Source organism: Protopterus annectens, chromosome 1.part0 (assembly GCF_019279795.1).
Source record: "Protopterus annectens isolate FY-2018-M chromosome 1.part0, PAN1.0, whole genome shotgun sequence".
Taxonomy (NCBI): domain Eukaryota; kingdom Metazoa; phylum Chordata; order Ceratodontiformes; family Protopteridae; genus Protopterus; species Protopterus annectens.
This window is the reverse complement of record NC_056725.1, coordinates 1,885,961,761-1,885,976,941: the sequence shown is the minus strand read 5'-3', so window position 1 is coordinate 1,885,976,941 and position 15,181 is coordinate 1,885,961,761. Positions and strand designations below refer to the sequence as shown.

The 15,181-nt window shown below is 41.5% G+C and overlaps 1 protein-coding gene across 2 annotated transcripts in view; it reads left to right on the top strand.

Moving 5' to 3' along the window:
• The window catches only part of SKP2 (S-phase kinase associated protein 2), a 420,463-nt gene that overhangs the window by 42,555 nt on the left and 362,727 nt on the right, over positions 1 to 15,181 (top strand). The window lies entirely within an intron of this gene.

The window sequence follows — 15,181 nt, the reverse complement described above, 5'->3', positions numbered from 1 at the left end:
TGTGAGTTCTGTCTGTAAGCCAGTTGGCAACCCATCTTGTGACGTAGGGGTTTATGTTCAGGGTGGTGAGTTTTTCTATAATACCCAAGTGAGGAATGGTGTCGAACGCCTTGGTGAGATCAAGGTAGGCTGTGTGAACCACCTTTCCCTCATCTATGGCCTTGGTAACTGTCTCGAAGAAGTCAGCCAGGTTTAGTAGGCATGATCTGCCCTTAACAAAGCCGAACTGGGTCGGGTCAAGTGTTTGGAGGTTCCCAATGTCTTTGTTAATGAGTTCCATGATGATGCGCTCCATAGCCTTGCAGACCAGGCTAGTCAGGCTTATGGGGCGATAGTTACCAGGGTCAGTTGTGGCTCCTCCTTTGTGGAGCGGAATAACCATTGCTGTGCGCCATTCTATGGGCACGTAGCCTGTGGAGAGGCTGAGGTTGAACAGCATGTTTAGGTGGGGGGTTAGTTTGTTCTGTAGTTTGTGCAAGACGCAGTCTGGGACACCATCTGGCCCCATTGATGCTGTGTTTTTGGCTTTTGAAAGGGCTGTTTTCACCTGTGCTTCTGTGATTTCCGGGACACTACACTTTTCGGTATTGTTGTGGGCCCTTTTGAAGGTGAGAGGGAAGTGAAGTTTGCACTGAATGTATCTGCCAGTATGTTGGCAATATCAGTAGGTTCAGTATATTTTGTGCTACTTTGCACGATCTCAGAGCATATCTGCGAGTTGCCACTTAGATTTTTGACATAGCTAAAGAAGGCTTTGTGGTTATCTTTCGAGTCCTTTGCTATTTTTCTTTCGAAGTTAGCCTTGGATGATTTTATGAGGGACCTTAGTCTCTTAAAATAACTAGAGGGATAAGTTTAAGTTTTTGGATTAGGTAGAACTTTAGTCCTTTATCTATATAGCATAGTAAGCTCATTAATATCTTCTTTTGTATGGCCAGCAAAGTTTCAGGCATGACTTCTGCGGTTGTATTCCAGGCCATGGATAGTAGCAGCTTGAACATTAAAGCCTGCTTTATAGGAATGTTGTTTATTTAGATCTCTTACTTGACCCACACCTGTTTCCTATCCACGCTTTTCTCCTTAGGTTTTGATAATGGGTCACTGAACTAACTCTCTAACTTTTCTGAGAGGCACATTAAAGTTCTTCCTGCAGCTCTGACATCATTTATTCTGGTGTCCCACTGGGCTAAATCCTTGGCCTGTTGCTGTTTTCAATATTCATTGTACTCTACCTGTGGACCTTCCAAAATGAAAGGTAGTCTGTACTCTTAATTTATAAGGTGGGAAAAACTCCGCACAGACTCGAGCACAGCTGTAGGTCTGGTCTTAACGTTTATACTCCATTTAGTGCTAATGAGGTGTCAATACCTGAAATTTGAATATTGAAAAAGTTTCAGCTACCTCCTTCACATTAACTTGCTTTATTGAGACTCCGGTTCCTTGTGTTCAGATGTACAGATATTTAACCGTTATCCTTCACCTTTATCTACAGTTTCACCTTCATCCTGATTTCATAGCTGAGTTTAGTTGAGAAGGAACTTGTTTATAAAATGATTAGATAAATATTGCTGGACTTGTGCTGAGCCAAAGCTAAGGAAATTCTGATGCCAAAACTTGACTGTGGCTTCATAGGTTCATAGGTTGGTACTAGGCTATCAGCGCTAGGGCCTATACAAGCCTAGCCATAACAATTCCCTGGCTATTTCTTCCCACACTATTTACTTCCCTGGACCCTGTCTAGCAGGGCGACTGACGTGATCCCTGTGATTTCCTTTCTCCCATCCAATCGTCAAGGTTCCTCTTGAAGAGGTCCAAAGAGGCACTCTGCTTGACATGTATGGGCAATCTATTCCAGAGTCTGGGGAGTCTCTGGGTCCGGAACCTATCCCTCCAGCATGTTTTGTTTATTGTGATGACAAGGTTTAGATCCCTGGAGCGTGTAGCTCTGAGGGTTTGGGATTTCTTTAAGTGTAGCATGTCCAACAGCTCTGGGTTTGACATGGCCTTGTATGTTAAGCAGAGATCGCCTCTGAGTAGACAATATGCGACAGAGTATAGCTGGAGTTTTTTAAGATGGTCAGCGTAGGGCATCTGCTTTAGGACTGTGATTCTTTTAGTGAGGTATTTCTGAGGCCTTTCCAGTTGTTGCAGATGTCTTGAGAGGTACATACCAAATGGGGTGTTGTATTCTATAATGGGTCTAATGAGGGATGAGTACAGTGGGACAATGACCTCCTTTTTTCTGGATGAAAAGCCCTTTGTGATGAGGTGTGCCACATAGAAGGATTTCCTGACTGTTGTGGCGATGTGGTTATCGAAGGTGAGACCACTGTCCACCTGTGTCCCTAAGTCTCTTATCACACTTTCTGTGTTTAGTGTACTGCCACCTATATGGTAATTCATGGATACATGTTTTCTCCCAAAGGGGATAACAATACATTTCTTGGCATTGAGCTTGAGCCCATGGCTCTGGCACCAAGCATCTGTTTCTGTAAGGCCCTTTTGTAGAGTATCCATATCATTTGGGGATTCAATAATGGCTCCCAGTTTGCAGTCATCTGCAAACTTTGTTAGAGTCCCTTAGTGTTGACCTGTACTTCAGAGAAGTAGATGCCAAACAAGCCCCAGGACTGAACCCTGTACTCCACTTGTCACTTGTCTGGAGCTGGATTTGGAGTCGGCTACTTTTACAGTGTGGGTTCTATCAGTAAGCCATTTGTCAACCCATTGGGTGACATAGGGATTAATGCCCAACTTAGTAAGTTTATCTATGATTCCAGAGTGGGGGATGGTGTCAAAGGCCTTGGCAAGGTCTAGATAGGCTGTGTGGACCACCTTACCCTTGTCCATGGCTCTGGAGACTGATTCAAAGAAGTCAATCAGGTTCAGGAGACAAGATCGGCCTTTCACAAACCCAAACTGGGTGGGGTCCAGTGTTTGAAGGTTGCCAATGTCTTTGTTTATAAGTTCCATGATAATACGCTCCATGGCCTTGCAGATAAGGCTTGTCAGACTGATGGGACAGTAGTTTCCGGGATCCAAGGTGGATCCCCCCCTTGTGGATTGGGATAACTGTAGCTCTGCGCCACTCAGTGGGCATGAAACCTGAGGTGAGGCTATGATTAAACATGACACCTAGGCGAGGTGCCAGTTCATATTGTAGTTCATGTAGTACACAGCCCGGGATGTCATCTGGTCCCATGGATGCTGTATTCTTGGCTTTAGAGAGTGCGTTTTGTACCTGTGTGGCCGTTATTACTGGAATTTGGCAATCTTCCGGTATTGAGATGGGCCATTTAGGGGGTGAGAGGGGGGTGAAGTTGGCACTGAATCGATCTGCCAGGATATTGGCAATATCCTTTGGATCAGTATATTTAATGCCATTCTGTTTTAGCTCAATGCAGATCTGAGCATTGCCATTTAGATTCTTGACATAGTTATAGAATGCTTTGTGGTTGTCTTTGGAATCTTTGGCAATTTTATTTTTGTAACTAGATTTGGAGGATTTTATGAGGCATCTCAGTTTCTAACTGAGGCCAGTAAGGGAGTTTTTTGCATCCTGGGATTTTCCTCTTTTCTGCAAAAGTTTCTTCCTTTTGTTGTAAAGTTTGTTTATGGCAGGGGACCACCAGATTGGCTTCCTTTTTTTGGATGAGAGCATTTTGGTTCTATTTGGGATGGCACGATTCATGCATGAGTGGATGTGCTCGTACAGTGCCTTAGTGTAGGATTCAGCAGTTGAACTTTCAGTTCCCGTCTGCATGGGTGTTATGAAGTTTGTCACTTCTGACTTGAGTAGCATGAAGTTGGCTTTGGAGAAGTTTTTATGGTGGTTTCTTTACTGGGGGGTGGGGGTGGGATGTGGATGTTAAGGGTGATTAGCTTATGGTCAGACCTGACTAACGAGGGGGTGACCATAGGTAATGACCAGGTCTAGGATATTGGAGCCCCTGGTGGGACTATGGATTAGTTGATCCAGGGCATTGGAATTTATGAATTCCAAGAACCGCTTTGTAAAGGTGTTGGGACATGAGTAGTTTTCCCAGTTAATGGCAGGGTAGTTAAAATCACCCAGTATTAGGGTGTTTGATTCTATCTTAATATTTTCCAGTATGTTTAGAAAGATGTAGTGAGAATCTTGGGGTATGGTGGGGGATCTGTAGCAAGCTACAATTTGGATTGCAGTCTTACCTAGTGTTAGTTGCACTTGGAGAATTTCAGACACATTGTGCTGGCCAACTAGGCTGGTGGTGTGAATATCCTTGGTGAATATTGACACTCTTCCACCTTTAGTGTTTCGGTCCTGGTTTGGTGGCCGAAAAGTGTGGTAAGAGTTGTAGCCTGGTATTGCAGGGGTGCTCTCTGGAGCCTTGACCAGGTCTCAGTTACTGCACAGATATCGATGTTCTCCATTTTTAGGAGTGCCTCGAGAGAGTGCATTTTGAGGTTTAGACTTCTAGCATTGAGTAGCATTACCTTCAGATTTTGCATGCTTGTACCTGTTACGGTGGTAGTTTTGTCCTTTGAAGTTTGCCTTAGGGGTCGGCAGCTCTTAGCACACTAAAATCCTTAATATTTGCCAATGTATGTAGCCCAAGCCATATCCAGACTTCACTACTGTGCTACTCAAAACCTCTTGCTACATTTCCTGTAGTTGAAAGATCCACAGCTTATTTTCCCTTTGCTGATTTTAAAATCTTTTTGCATCTGAATGCTGCCCCAATAAGCTGCACACACTTCAATGTAGCACCTCTTAAGATTCCAGATTAGATGTCTCCAACACATACAATTGTGAATGAGAAATGCTGTTGCTATACATTCCTACACCTTTTCATTTCTGGCCTTTAAGCCTTGCTTTGCTCTAGCAAGCACTGAAGAGTCTTTACTTTTGCTGATGACTTAGTAGTGAGTAGATGCTTGTATGATATGCTGCCAACTGCAGATGTTAGTTTTTATTTGCAGATGTCACAAGTGTACTTTTCATGGGTTCATAGGAGATTACTAGGATAATGGCTTAACAGCCCTTAGAAGCATAGCTAGTATAACTTGACTTTACCCAATATGTGGCCCCTAGGGGCAAGAAGATGGCATAGGTTTGTGCATTTGCTTAGAGTATTTTACAGTTTGCCACTGTCTCTAAGGGACATAGACTCTATCCTCAGGTGTAAATTTGTGACTTCCTCCTTCATTGATTCAAATTGCATTTGAAGTGGGCTAGGAAGTGGCTCTGTTTAACAGGAACAGGAAGCCTTTTCCAAAGAAGGAATAATCTCTGTGGCACACGTCTCTCCAGCATGTTTTGTTTGAGTTGCCCACTAGGTTTAGATCTCTAGATCGGGTGACCCTCATGCTGTTTGTTTTATAGATGTGTAGCAGATCCATCAGGGCTGGATTTGCGAATGCCTTGTAGGTTAAGCTTAGGTCACCCCTTAATAATCGGTAGGAGACATGGTAAAGAGAGAAGGTTTTTAGTCTCTCCACATAGGACATATTGTTAACATCCTGTATTTTCTTTGTGAGGACCCTCTGGGGTTGCTCCAGCTGTCACAAGTGCCTTGTCAAATACATGTCAAATGGCACATTGTGCTTGAATATTTGGTCTAATGAGGACTGAGTACAGTAGGACTATAACTTCTTTGGATTTGGATGCCATAGCTTTAGTTATAAGGTGTGTCACATAAGGTGTGTCACATAGAATGACTTCCTCACCACTGTGTACATGGGATGGTCAAAGTTTGGGCTTCTGTCTGTCTGTGTACCTAGATCTCTCATCTCTGAGTCTAGTGTTAGGGTGTGCTATTGATGTTGACGTTTGCAGGGGTCTTTGGCTTCCCAAATGGTATGATGCATTTTTCAACATTTAGTTTTAGGCCATGGCTCTGCAAGCAATCATTTGTCTGATTTAGACCATCCTGAAGGATATCAACATTGGGGCAGTTGGCTTGCAGTCCTTGACAAACTTTGTCATTCAGAGGCTTTCCACATTAGCCTTGACTTCAGAAAAGTATATTCCGAACAGGAGTGGTCACAGCTCTGAGACTTTGGCACACCACTAGTAACTGGCCTCTTGCTGAATCTGGGTTCTCCCAATTTAACTACATGTGCCCTGTCCTTGAGCCAATTGACTATCTGGTAATGTAGGGATTTATGCCCAGTTTTGTGAGTTTATTTATAATACCGGAGTGTGGAATTGTGTCAAATGCCTTGGCCACCTCGAGGTAGGTGGTATGCACTGTTTTACCCTCATCCATGGCCCTAGTGACTTTTTCAAAAAAATCCCTCCTATTTATTAGGCATAATCTGCCCTTGACAAAGCCAAATTGGGTTGGGTCCAGTGTTTGGAGGTTTCCGATATCTTTATTTATCAGGCCCATGATTATTCTGTCCATAGCCTCCATTACATTACAAAACTAGTAATACTTATGAGTCTGCAATTATCCAGGTAAGTTGATGGTCCTGCTCTGTGCAGAGGATTGACTGTTGCTGTCCACCACTCAACTGGGACAAAGCCAGTCTAGAGGCTGTGGTTAACTAGCGATCCCAATGGGCCTGATAGGTCCTGATTCAAGCTGTTTAAGACGCAACCTGGTATATCTTTGGGCCCCATTGTCGCCCTGTTTTTTAACTTTAGAAAGTGCGATGGCAACCTGTTGTTTAGTGATAATTGAAGGGGGACTTCTGGAGGGTACTTTTGTGGTGGAAAACTGGGGGTGTGAATATGAACCTATCAGCTAGCAGTTTTGCAATGTGTTCTGGCTTGAGTATAGGTGGTTCTGTCCACAACTAATTCCACACATTGTCTGGATGTTGCTGTTGCGATTGCTGACAGAACTGAAAAATGCTTCATGGTTCTCCTTGGCTTTGAAGGCTATTTTTGCCTCAGTCTGCTTTCAGTGTCTTGATTAGTTTCCTAATTTGCTTGTTTAAACTAATGAAATATTTTTTGCTCTGTTGTGCACATTCCCTCTTATTTCTCAACAGGACTTTCTTTCTTTTGTTCTACCAACCTATTAATACCAGGGGTCCCCCAGGGTGGCTTGATTTTTGTGGTTTGACCTGAGCTTATTTTGGTCTGGTACTGCCATTTCTTTTGCAGTTGTTTATATGGTCATAGAGGGTTTCTGTATACATCTGTGCACAGGCTTCTGTGTTTTCTGGGTTTGAAGAGCATGGAAACATAGCTATGTCGTCACTTAATAGGAGGTAGTTTGCCTTACAAAAGTTCTTAAAAGTTTTTGGAGTTGGGTGGGGGTGGAGGTTCTGTTTTTACCTTTATTTCAAGGGAGACCGCTTTATCTGATCTTACCAGTGAAGACATCCCACTTGGGGTGGGGTGGGATGCAACACTCGCCCATATTTGTGAGTACCAGATCTATGATATCTGTACCTGTAATGGGGCTACAGACTAGCTGCTCCAGGGCATTTGAGTTTTACAAAGTCCAGAAATCTTTGGTCCTGCATGTTCATGGTTGAGTATGCCTCCCAGTTAATGGAGGAGTAGTTTAAAATCACCCATGAGAATGGTATTTGGCTGGATGGTGAGTGATTTATAGTAACTTCAGGTATGATGGTTAGGTTTTCTAGTTAATGGGGGGGGGGTCTGTTGCTAGTAAGAATATGGTAAATGGATTTTTTTCCCATGGTTAGTTGGACATGAAGTAGCTCAAGCATGTCATTGTTTCACCAGATATGCTTATCCTTTATGTAGACAGACGGAGCTCTGCCTTTTGCTCTTTCGTGTTCAGTGGGTGGTCGGAATGTATGAAAAGTATTATAGACGTGCAGTGCTGGAGTGCTTTCTGTGGCTTTGAACCACATTTCATTAATTGCACAGATGTCTGCATTATCATGGTGAGGAGTACTAGAGTGCAGTTTCTTGTTGAGACTCCTACCGTTAAGTAACACCTTTAGCTTGTCCTGAATAGCTTTCGCTATGTTCGAAAGTTTGTTTGTTGGTAATGCCTAAAAAAGTACTGTAGGGGTAGATGTTTTTCCAATATCCATAAACCTAGTGGTGACTGGTAAAGACCATCCCTGGCAGAGACCATCCCTGGCAGAGCAGCATGGCCTATCAACCATATCCTCCCAGGCTGACAAGTATTGGATCCTTTTGGAGTGACACCAGTAGCTAAGCCAATTTTCTGTTGGTATTGTGGCATCATCCTTGGAGAGATGGTACAGTGTCGCTCAATGCTAGGCTCATAACTTTTGTTCTTGTTCAGGACACACTGTGTCGCTGAAATTAAGGGATATGGTTGCTGATCCCATGATAGGACTGCAGTCACTGTAACCTCCTGTTCGCCTGACATTGTAAATTGTACCTGATGATCATGCCAGACTTCCATGCAGGAATTATTTATGGACTAGAGAATTTAAAGCGGAACTGGATAATTTCATAACTCTGGAGATGAAGTGGTGATGGGAACTATGGACCTGAATGTCATAATGAGGCACTTCATTTATGTCATGGTGATATGAGGAAGCAAAAAGTCTAGCCTTTAGATTCACAAAGATAAATTGGCAGATCAGGATGATGGAGCTTAATGGAAAAATATCTGAACTGCATGTTTATCCAGGAAGGTGGTGACTGAGATGTTTATCCTGAATAAATTGGTTGAGTGGGCTGGTCTGCATGGAAGTCTGATAAGAATCTCAGCTAAGCATTGCCTAAAAATACTTCTCACCCTCTTAAGTGCAAGAAATCTGGACACGGCCAAAAATAATGGGGGAGCAAAGGCCTAAACATAGGGACAAATTTTAAATATTGCTCCTATAAACTTAAAGTTTCTAGAGTAACCATTTTTATGTTGGCATGCATTTTCTGAAGTATACGAAGTTTGAAAGGTAAATGTGTTTCATTATTTAGTGATTTGAATCCTCAGTGATTTGTCAGAAAACAACAAATATGAGGAATGCAGCAAAAATGTGAGGCAAAACTCTGGACAGTTGAGAGGTATGTGCCTGTGTCAGAGGGATGCAGCTCCGACTGGCCCAAGTGACACATTTATTTTATGGATTGGGTACATGGTGGTGCAGGCAGGAGGGATGGACATGCTCATCTGGGGGAAAACACCTCCATGGCTGATCCCTGAGGAAGCAGTTGATTTGGGGAATGCTGTTGTTTGTCTATGTATAAATGGTAAGCTGCAAGCCCCATTGTAAGTCACCCACGGGGGGGGGGGGTCATGATTCTCAGAGGGAAAGGACATGAGCCTTAAGCAAGAACCTCTCTCTCTTCAGCAATTTGACACTGTCACAGGAAGCCTATGTCTCTTCAAAGGACCTGGACATGGACCTTAGTTGGTCTGCAGGCTGTAGAGTGTGTGTGTGTGTGTGTGTGTGTGTGTGTGTGTGTGTGTGTGTGTGTGTGTGTGTGTGTGTGTGTGTGTATAAGAACCCCTGTGTTCTACATAGTGCATATGGGGTGGTTGAATGCTGTGGATGGGAGACCTAGGCATATTCATGAAGGTGTGAATCTTTCACATAAAAGGAACAGGTACTGACTATTTTGTTTTGGGGCCTAAATAAGGTGCACCAAATTAGAGATGCATGCATATATACAAATGTACTTTTGCGTTTGAATCTAAACAGAGGGCTCAATTTGTGGTATTGACGGAAGGAATGTACTGATAGAGCTGATTTTGTATCATGCTTTATTAAGAAAGTACTTTCACAGGATTTGATTTTGAATTTTTCAGATTCAGGTGAGGGCACTTAAAACTATAAGACTACAACCCCAGTCAAATGGAAGAGGTTAGTCCTAATACAGTGCCCAGGGAAGGAGTAAAGGACTCGTCATCTAAGTCAGGTAGCTTGAAAACACTGCCTGCAAATGAGTTGAAAGAGCCGAGAAAGCCTGTTTACCAGGAAGTATTTCCAGCTTTTCGAATCTGAAGAATTCAGAAGCAGAAGTCTGCAAGTTGTGGGAAATCCAGTATATTGTTTTAAGTTTAAATAAAACAAAAGAACAAAGTAGATATACGCTGTAGAGACTAGAGCTGCCTGTGACCACTAGATTTGTATTTTGGAAAAATGAAAAAATAATTATTTTTGGTTCCCCTCGCACTCATTGTTACCAGCCTGGCCCCCCAGTACCCAACAACCATGCCATATTTACCAGATACTCTTTGACCCCTTCCTTACTCTGTTTTTTTGCTGGGGCCCATCATGGATCCTGAGGGTATCCTGGGTGCTCTGCTTGTCTGTGCTTCCATGCATTTTATTTTATGACCCATCCACCACATTTATTTTATGGATTGGGTATCGACAAGCATCCTCTCACCTGGAGTGGGCATACCCATCCTTTCCTTGCCACTCTGTCAGTTGCCTCAGCTGCTAATAGAACATGGGTCGGCTGGACCATAGTCAGGGCTATATCCTTCTATGCCACCAGGCTGGCTAGTAAAAATTTATTATTACCTGCATCCATGTAACAACAAACTATTATTTTTAAGGCATTCTTTGGATGTGTTAATGCTTAAGTAGCAAATGACTTGACACTTAGTGACTTTTAAAGCAAAGTGATAGTTGTCTGTGTTGACCTATATGGATATTCCATGTGTTTTTGGATGCATCACGGTGGACAGTATGTATTGGTTCAATGGCTATTCATTTGTCTGGATGAATGGTATGCTCACCTATGGATTAGCAGTAAAGAGCATTCTTTGGAGACTTATTTGTCTGTATGATTTATAGCTATATTTTGTGTGTACATTACAGGGAATAAACTGTCAAGTTTTCTTTCTCCATAAAATACTGAATTATTGTCTGTAATCATTTCTGTCAATTCCTATATTAAAACTATCTACTTTTTGTGAAAAATGTTATGAAGTTTACATGCGATGTGCATGAATGGTATCCAATATATATTTTTGCGTTTGATAAAGAATGTGTGTCATTACTTGGAATGTTCAAGGCCTGATTACTTTGGCTAAGGTACAAAGAATTGAGATATTATACAGTCTAAAGCCAATGGCAGTTACATTACAGGAAATGCATCTGAATGTACGTGAGCTGCTGCATTGGTGTGGAGTTATTGGATTAAAGGAATTGCCCCTTGTCAAGTTAAAGGCTTTGTCATTGTTGTCCTGCAGAACAAAGTATACAACTGGTAGCACCTGTCTGCCCATTAGTGATAGCGAAAACCGTGACTGAACAGGGTTGTTATTTCAGGGTGAAAGGACTTTTTGAAGAACATGGGGTCACCCTTGATTAGTATTTTACTTGCCACAAGGGATGGTGTACAGAGAGTTTGGAGAAAGAATGCGAACATTGCTTGGTTTCTTGTTTGTTACTCTGTGCTGTGTTTATAACATTGAGTATGTAAAAAATTTTTTGGGGGGGACTTTGAACCAATCCATCGCCAATGATGATATGTGGGCCAACATGGGAAAAAATGAGCCTCACAGTTGATGTGGAAGAAAGAAAAATGAATTACAAAACAAAATTAAAAGAACTTCAAAGTTACTTGAAGGGAGTGTTGATAGTTTGGTCAAAATGCAGAGAATTTGAGAAGAAATTGCAGTTTTTAGTGATATTTTGAAGGATTTAAGTATTTTAGTAAGACGTCCTGTTCGATTCTCAGCTAGAGCGTCTTCTGTGTGGAGACATGCGTGAATGGACGTTCCTTTGTTGAAGGTTGTGCATCAGAGCTGGCAACTCTGCACGTAAAAATCTACTGCCAATCATTAGCGGATCGGAGTTCCGCTGTGGCGACCCCTAACCGGGAAAAGCTGAAAGTCACAATAAGTTCCCTTGAATATTGAAAGATCTTGGCCAGAAGGCTGAAGCAGTAACACATCCAGAGGGTGATTTGTGGAGCTAAATAATAGGAGAGATGCAGTTATCTTGGGACTCCATATTGATAGTGGAAATATTTTAAGCTTACTATAATGTTTTGCATTATTTTCCAGAACTCGTTTCCAACTGAAATTTTTTTCTGGTCACCTTGGAGAATATCTTTGCTGCTGTTTTGTACAGATGTATTTGAGCCCTATGATGGAAGAAACTTGTTCAGCAACATTTTTCTTAATTCTTAATACATAAATGCATTTACAGAAAAGGCAAAGCGTGCATCTTTGCCCTAATTGGAGAATGGATATTCTCCAACAGGGTGTTTTTAAATGTACAGGTAATGGCTGATAAACACAAGCTGGCCTCACATCAACATATTAAGCTGCTGTGAAGCATACACAGGAAAAAAAATGACGTCCATTTTTTTTTTTTTACACTTTGAATGTGACTTTGCTGTTTAGCAAGCATAACATTTTTAAAAAACTCCGTCTCATGCATAGATACAACCCCCCCCCCCCGTGTATAGTAGAGTGAGAGAGACTGCGACCATGCATGCCAACTTCTTTCAAATATGACCAGCAGTCCTTGGCATCCTAAACAATAAGTATGAAACTGTAATGATTGGAATTATTGATGGACTTTAATCCTCTTTACCAGCAAATCAAACATTCTGCAAGGGACAGAACAGAGCTATATGGCAAAATTAAGACATTTAAGAGACATGGGAGGGTTGCAGTACATTGTACTCTGATTTTTTTTTTCTCCAGTTGATCACATTGTGACATCTGTAGTGTACTCCCTCAAACTGGCTGTAACTGGTGGACATGATTGTATATGCGTGCTCATCTGTGTTTGGTGTACGTAGCTTGTGGATGTGTATGGTCTGTGTGTGCTTACATATGTAGACATTGAATAGTTGAATAACTTTATAGTTTGGGATGTAAAAATACTTCCAACAATTACATATGCAATCTGCAAGTTTGAAACATTGTGTGGTAGGGCTAGCCACCCATCAGTGTAAACCTTGGTTTTAAATGATTCACTGTTGAAGTGACACTACAACCCCATGTTTAAAACTGGGAAATGGGAGATTGTGGATGGATGGATGGATCAGCAAGTTTAAAACATTAGGTAGAGGAACTATTTTACATAAAAAAAAAAAATATTCGGATTCCCTTCAGAGGCTCAAAGTTTCAACATTTCGAACTGCAAATGGTCAAGATCATAAGATTGAAGTTTTGAAAATTCGGACATTTTGAACGGAGATCGCTGTACAGCGTGGAACAGGAAGTTTACTGTTTTCCTCATTGTAGTGCAGTCTACGAGTTGGTATATTTAGTTAGCAAGGGGTGTGGGAGGCGCAAGGGGGTTTGCCCCCCTGCAAAAATGTAAAAAAAATTGTTTCTTATTACAGTTTCAAATTTTGCAGTTCAATGTTTTGAAACTTCGAGCTTGTTAAGTAGATCTGTGTATCTATAAAATTTCAGTAATACAAAATTTAACAACCCATTCTCTTGAGTGTAGTAATGCCCTCCAGAGTAGGCATGATCAGGAAATTAATGCGCTTCTAGGGGTGGTAAGGCCCTTTGTTTTTCCATTGGCCTCAAAAACACCCCCTGGGCATAAGGTTAATTTACGATGCACAACCAGGATAGCACTATTGTATGCTTAAAAGTGAGGTGATGATTGTTGGCAGTTCTGCTTAATATTTCAAGGTCCAGGGTGATATTAGTGATGACGTCATCAGGGAGTAGGCCTGTCCTTTACTCTGTACCTGTATCAGGTGTTATGGAAGGCTAGAACCTTGTTAGAGGAGAAACGGTTTTTACTAATTGGGACAGAAATGAGGAAGCGGAGTTAATAAACTTCAAGTTCACTGGTGTAATGACAGTTGCACTGTCAAGTCAATATAACATTTGAGTTAAGAAAAGTAGACACTAAGGTTTGTGTTTAATTTATGTTTTAGCAAAGATGGATGTGTGTAGTGGCCAAAAGCCTGCTTACAAAGAAATAGTGTATCCATTGCATGCTTCAGTTCTCAACTGCCCTTGAAAGTGTAAACTTTGCTTATAATACTATAGATTGAGCTGCTGAGCATTTCAGTGATAAAAATTTCAATAACCTGAGTAATGAACTGGCTAAATAAAGTGGTGGTATTGTGTGTTTTTTTTGTTAAAACAGGTTCATTTGAACTGTAACAGAGTACATAGTAAAATTAACTAGGCTGAAAATATAGATGGCCAATTTTACTGGACACCATCTCTGCTACTGGCTGGAATGAATCCTGTAGCTTAAAGTCATAAAGCCAGGATTGAAGTAGAGACCTTGTGACTAACTGACATCAACTTTTTTTTTTTTTTTTTTTTTTTTTTGTCAGCTTGTGTATATATATTCTCTACATGTGCTGTGCGTGTGAAAGCTTGCATTGTGTTTGTTTGTTTTTTGTTTGTTTTTTTAATTTGTCTGTGCTTTTCCTGAACCTCCTTATGTATTAGGGTATCATCTTTTTACTACTGTTCTAGATTGTCTTTTCCTAAGCAGTTGGCAGTTTGTGTGTCAAACTGTTGTCATAGTGGTGGAACGTCCTAGCCAAACCTCAGCAGCCTGCATCAGGCAGAATTTCACTTGTTTGTTTTGTGCATTTCATGGGTCAAAGTGGATGTGAGATGGTGACATCAGCTTCACCTTGTACTGTGAGTGTTGTAAAGGCATAGGATGTCAGTAGTAAGTGATGCTTTACAGCGGAGACAAATGCTCACCTGAGAGGATGTTTTGTCTGCTCTAACCCCCCTCCTCTGTACATAAGCTGGTTTGCTGAATGGCATGGTGTATTCTTCAGTTTGGGTCCTTCACAGTAAATATGGGACACCTTGCCACTAGATGATTAAGCTGCATAAAGCCATCCTTCACATACTGAATATGTAACGTGCAACTCCTAGCATACATAATGTCAAGGAGAGGTAGTGAATCTAGATGGTACGAATTCAGACATGACTCTGGAAAGGAAGTAGAAGCCATGTGCAGGCCCACATTTAAGAACTGTCTAGTTCTGTGAAACTTTACAGCTGTGCTAAAAAAAACAAATATACTCTGAATTAAACTGTAAAGTTTTATAGTCCCCCCCCAAAAAAAGATTTTAAATGTTTGAACTTGGAACAGGTTTATTTTAATTTATTTCATTAGTTTTTTTGCAAGTTTTGATTGAGAAGAATGACTAGAACACCATTTTAATTCCTTTGTGAAATTAATTTAGAATTCTTAAACTAAGGTAGGAAATGTATGCTGGAGTAATGGGGGGGGGGGGGGGGCAGAAATCCTGACACCGATCCTGTATGTTGCCAGGCTGCTTTGTGTTTTACCGAAGTTTGCACAACAGATGTAACCATAG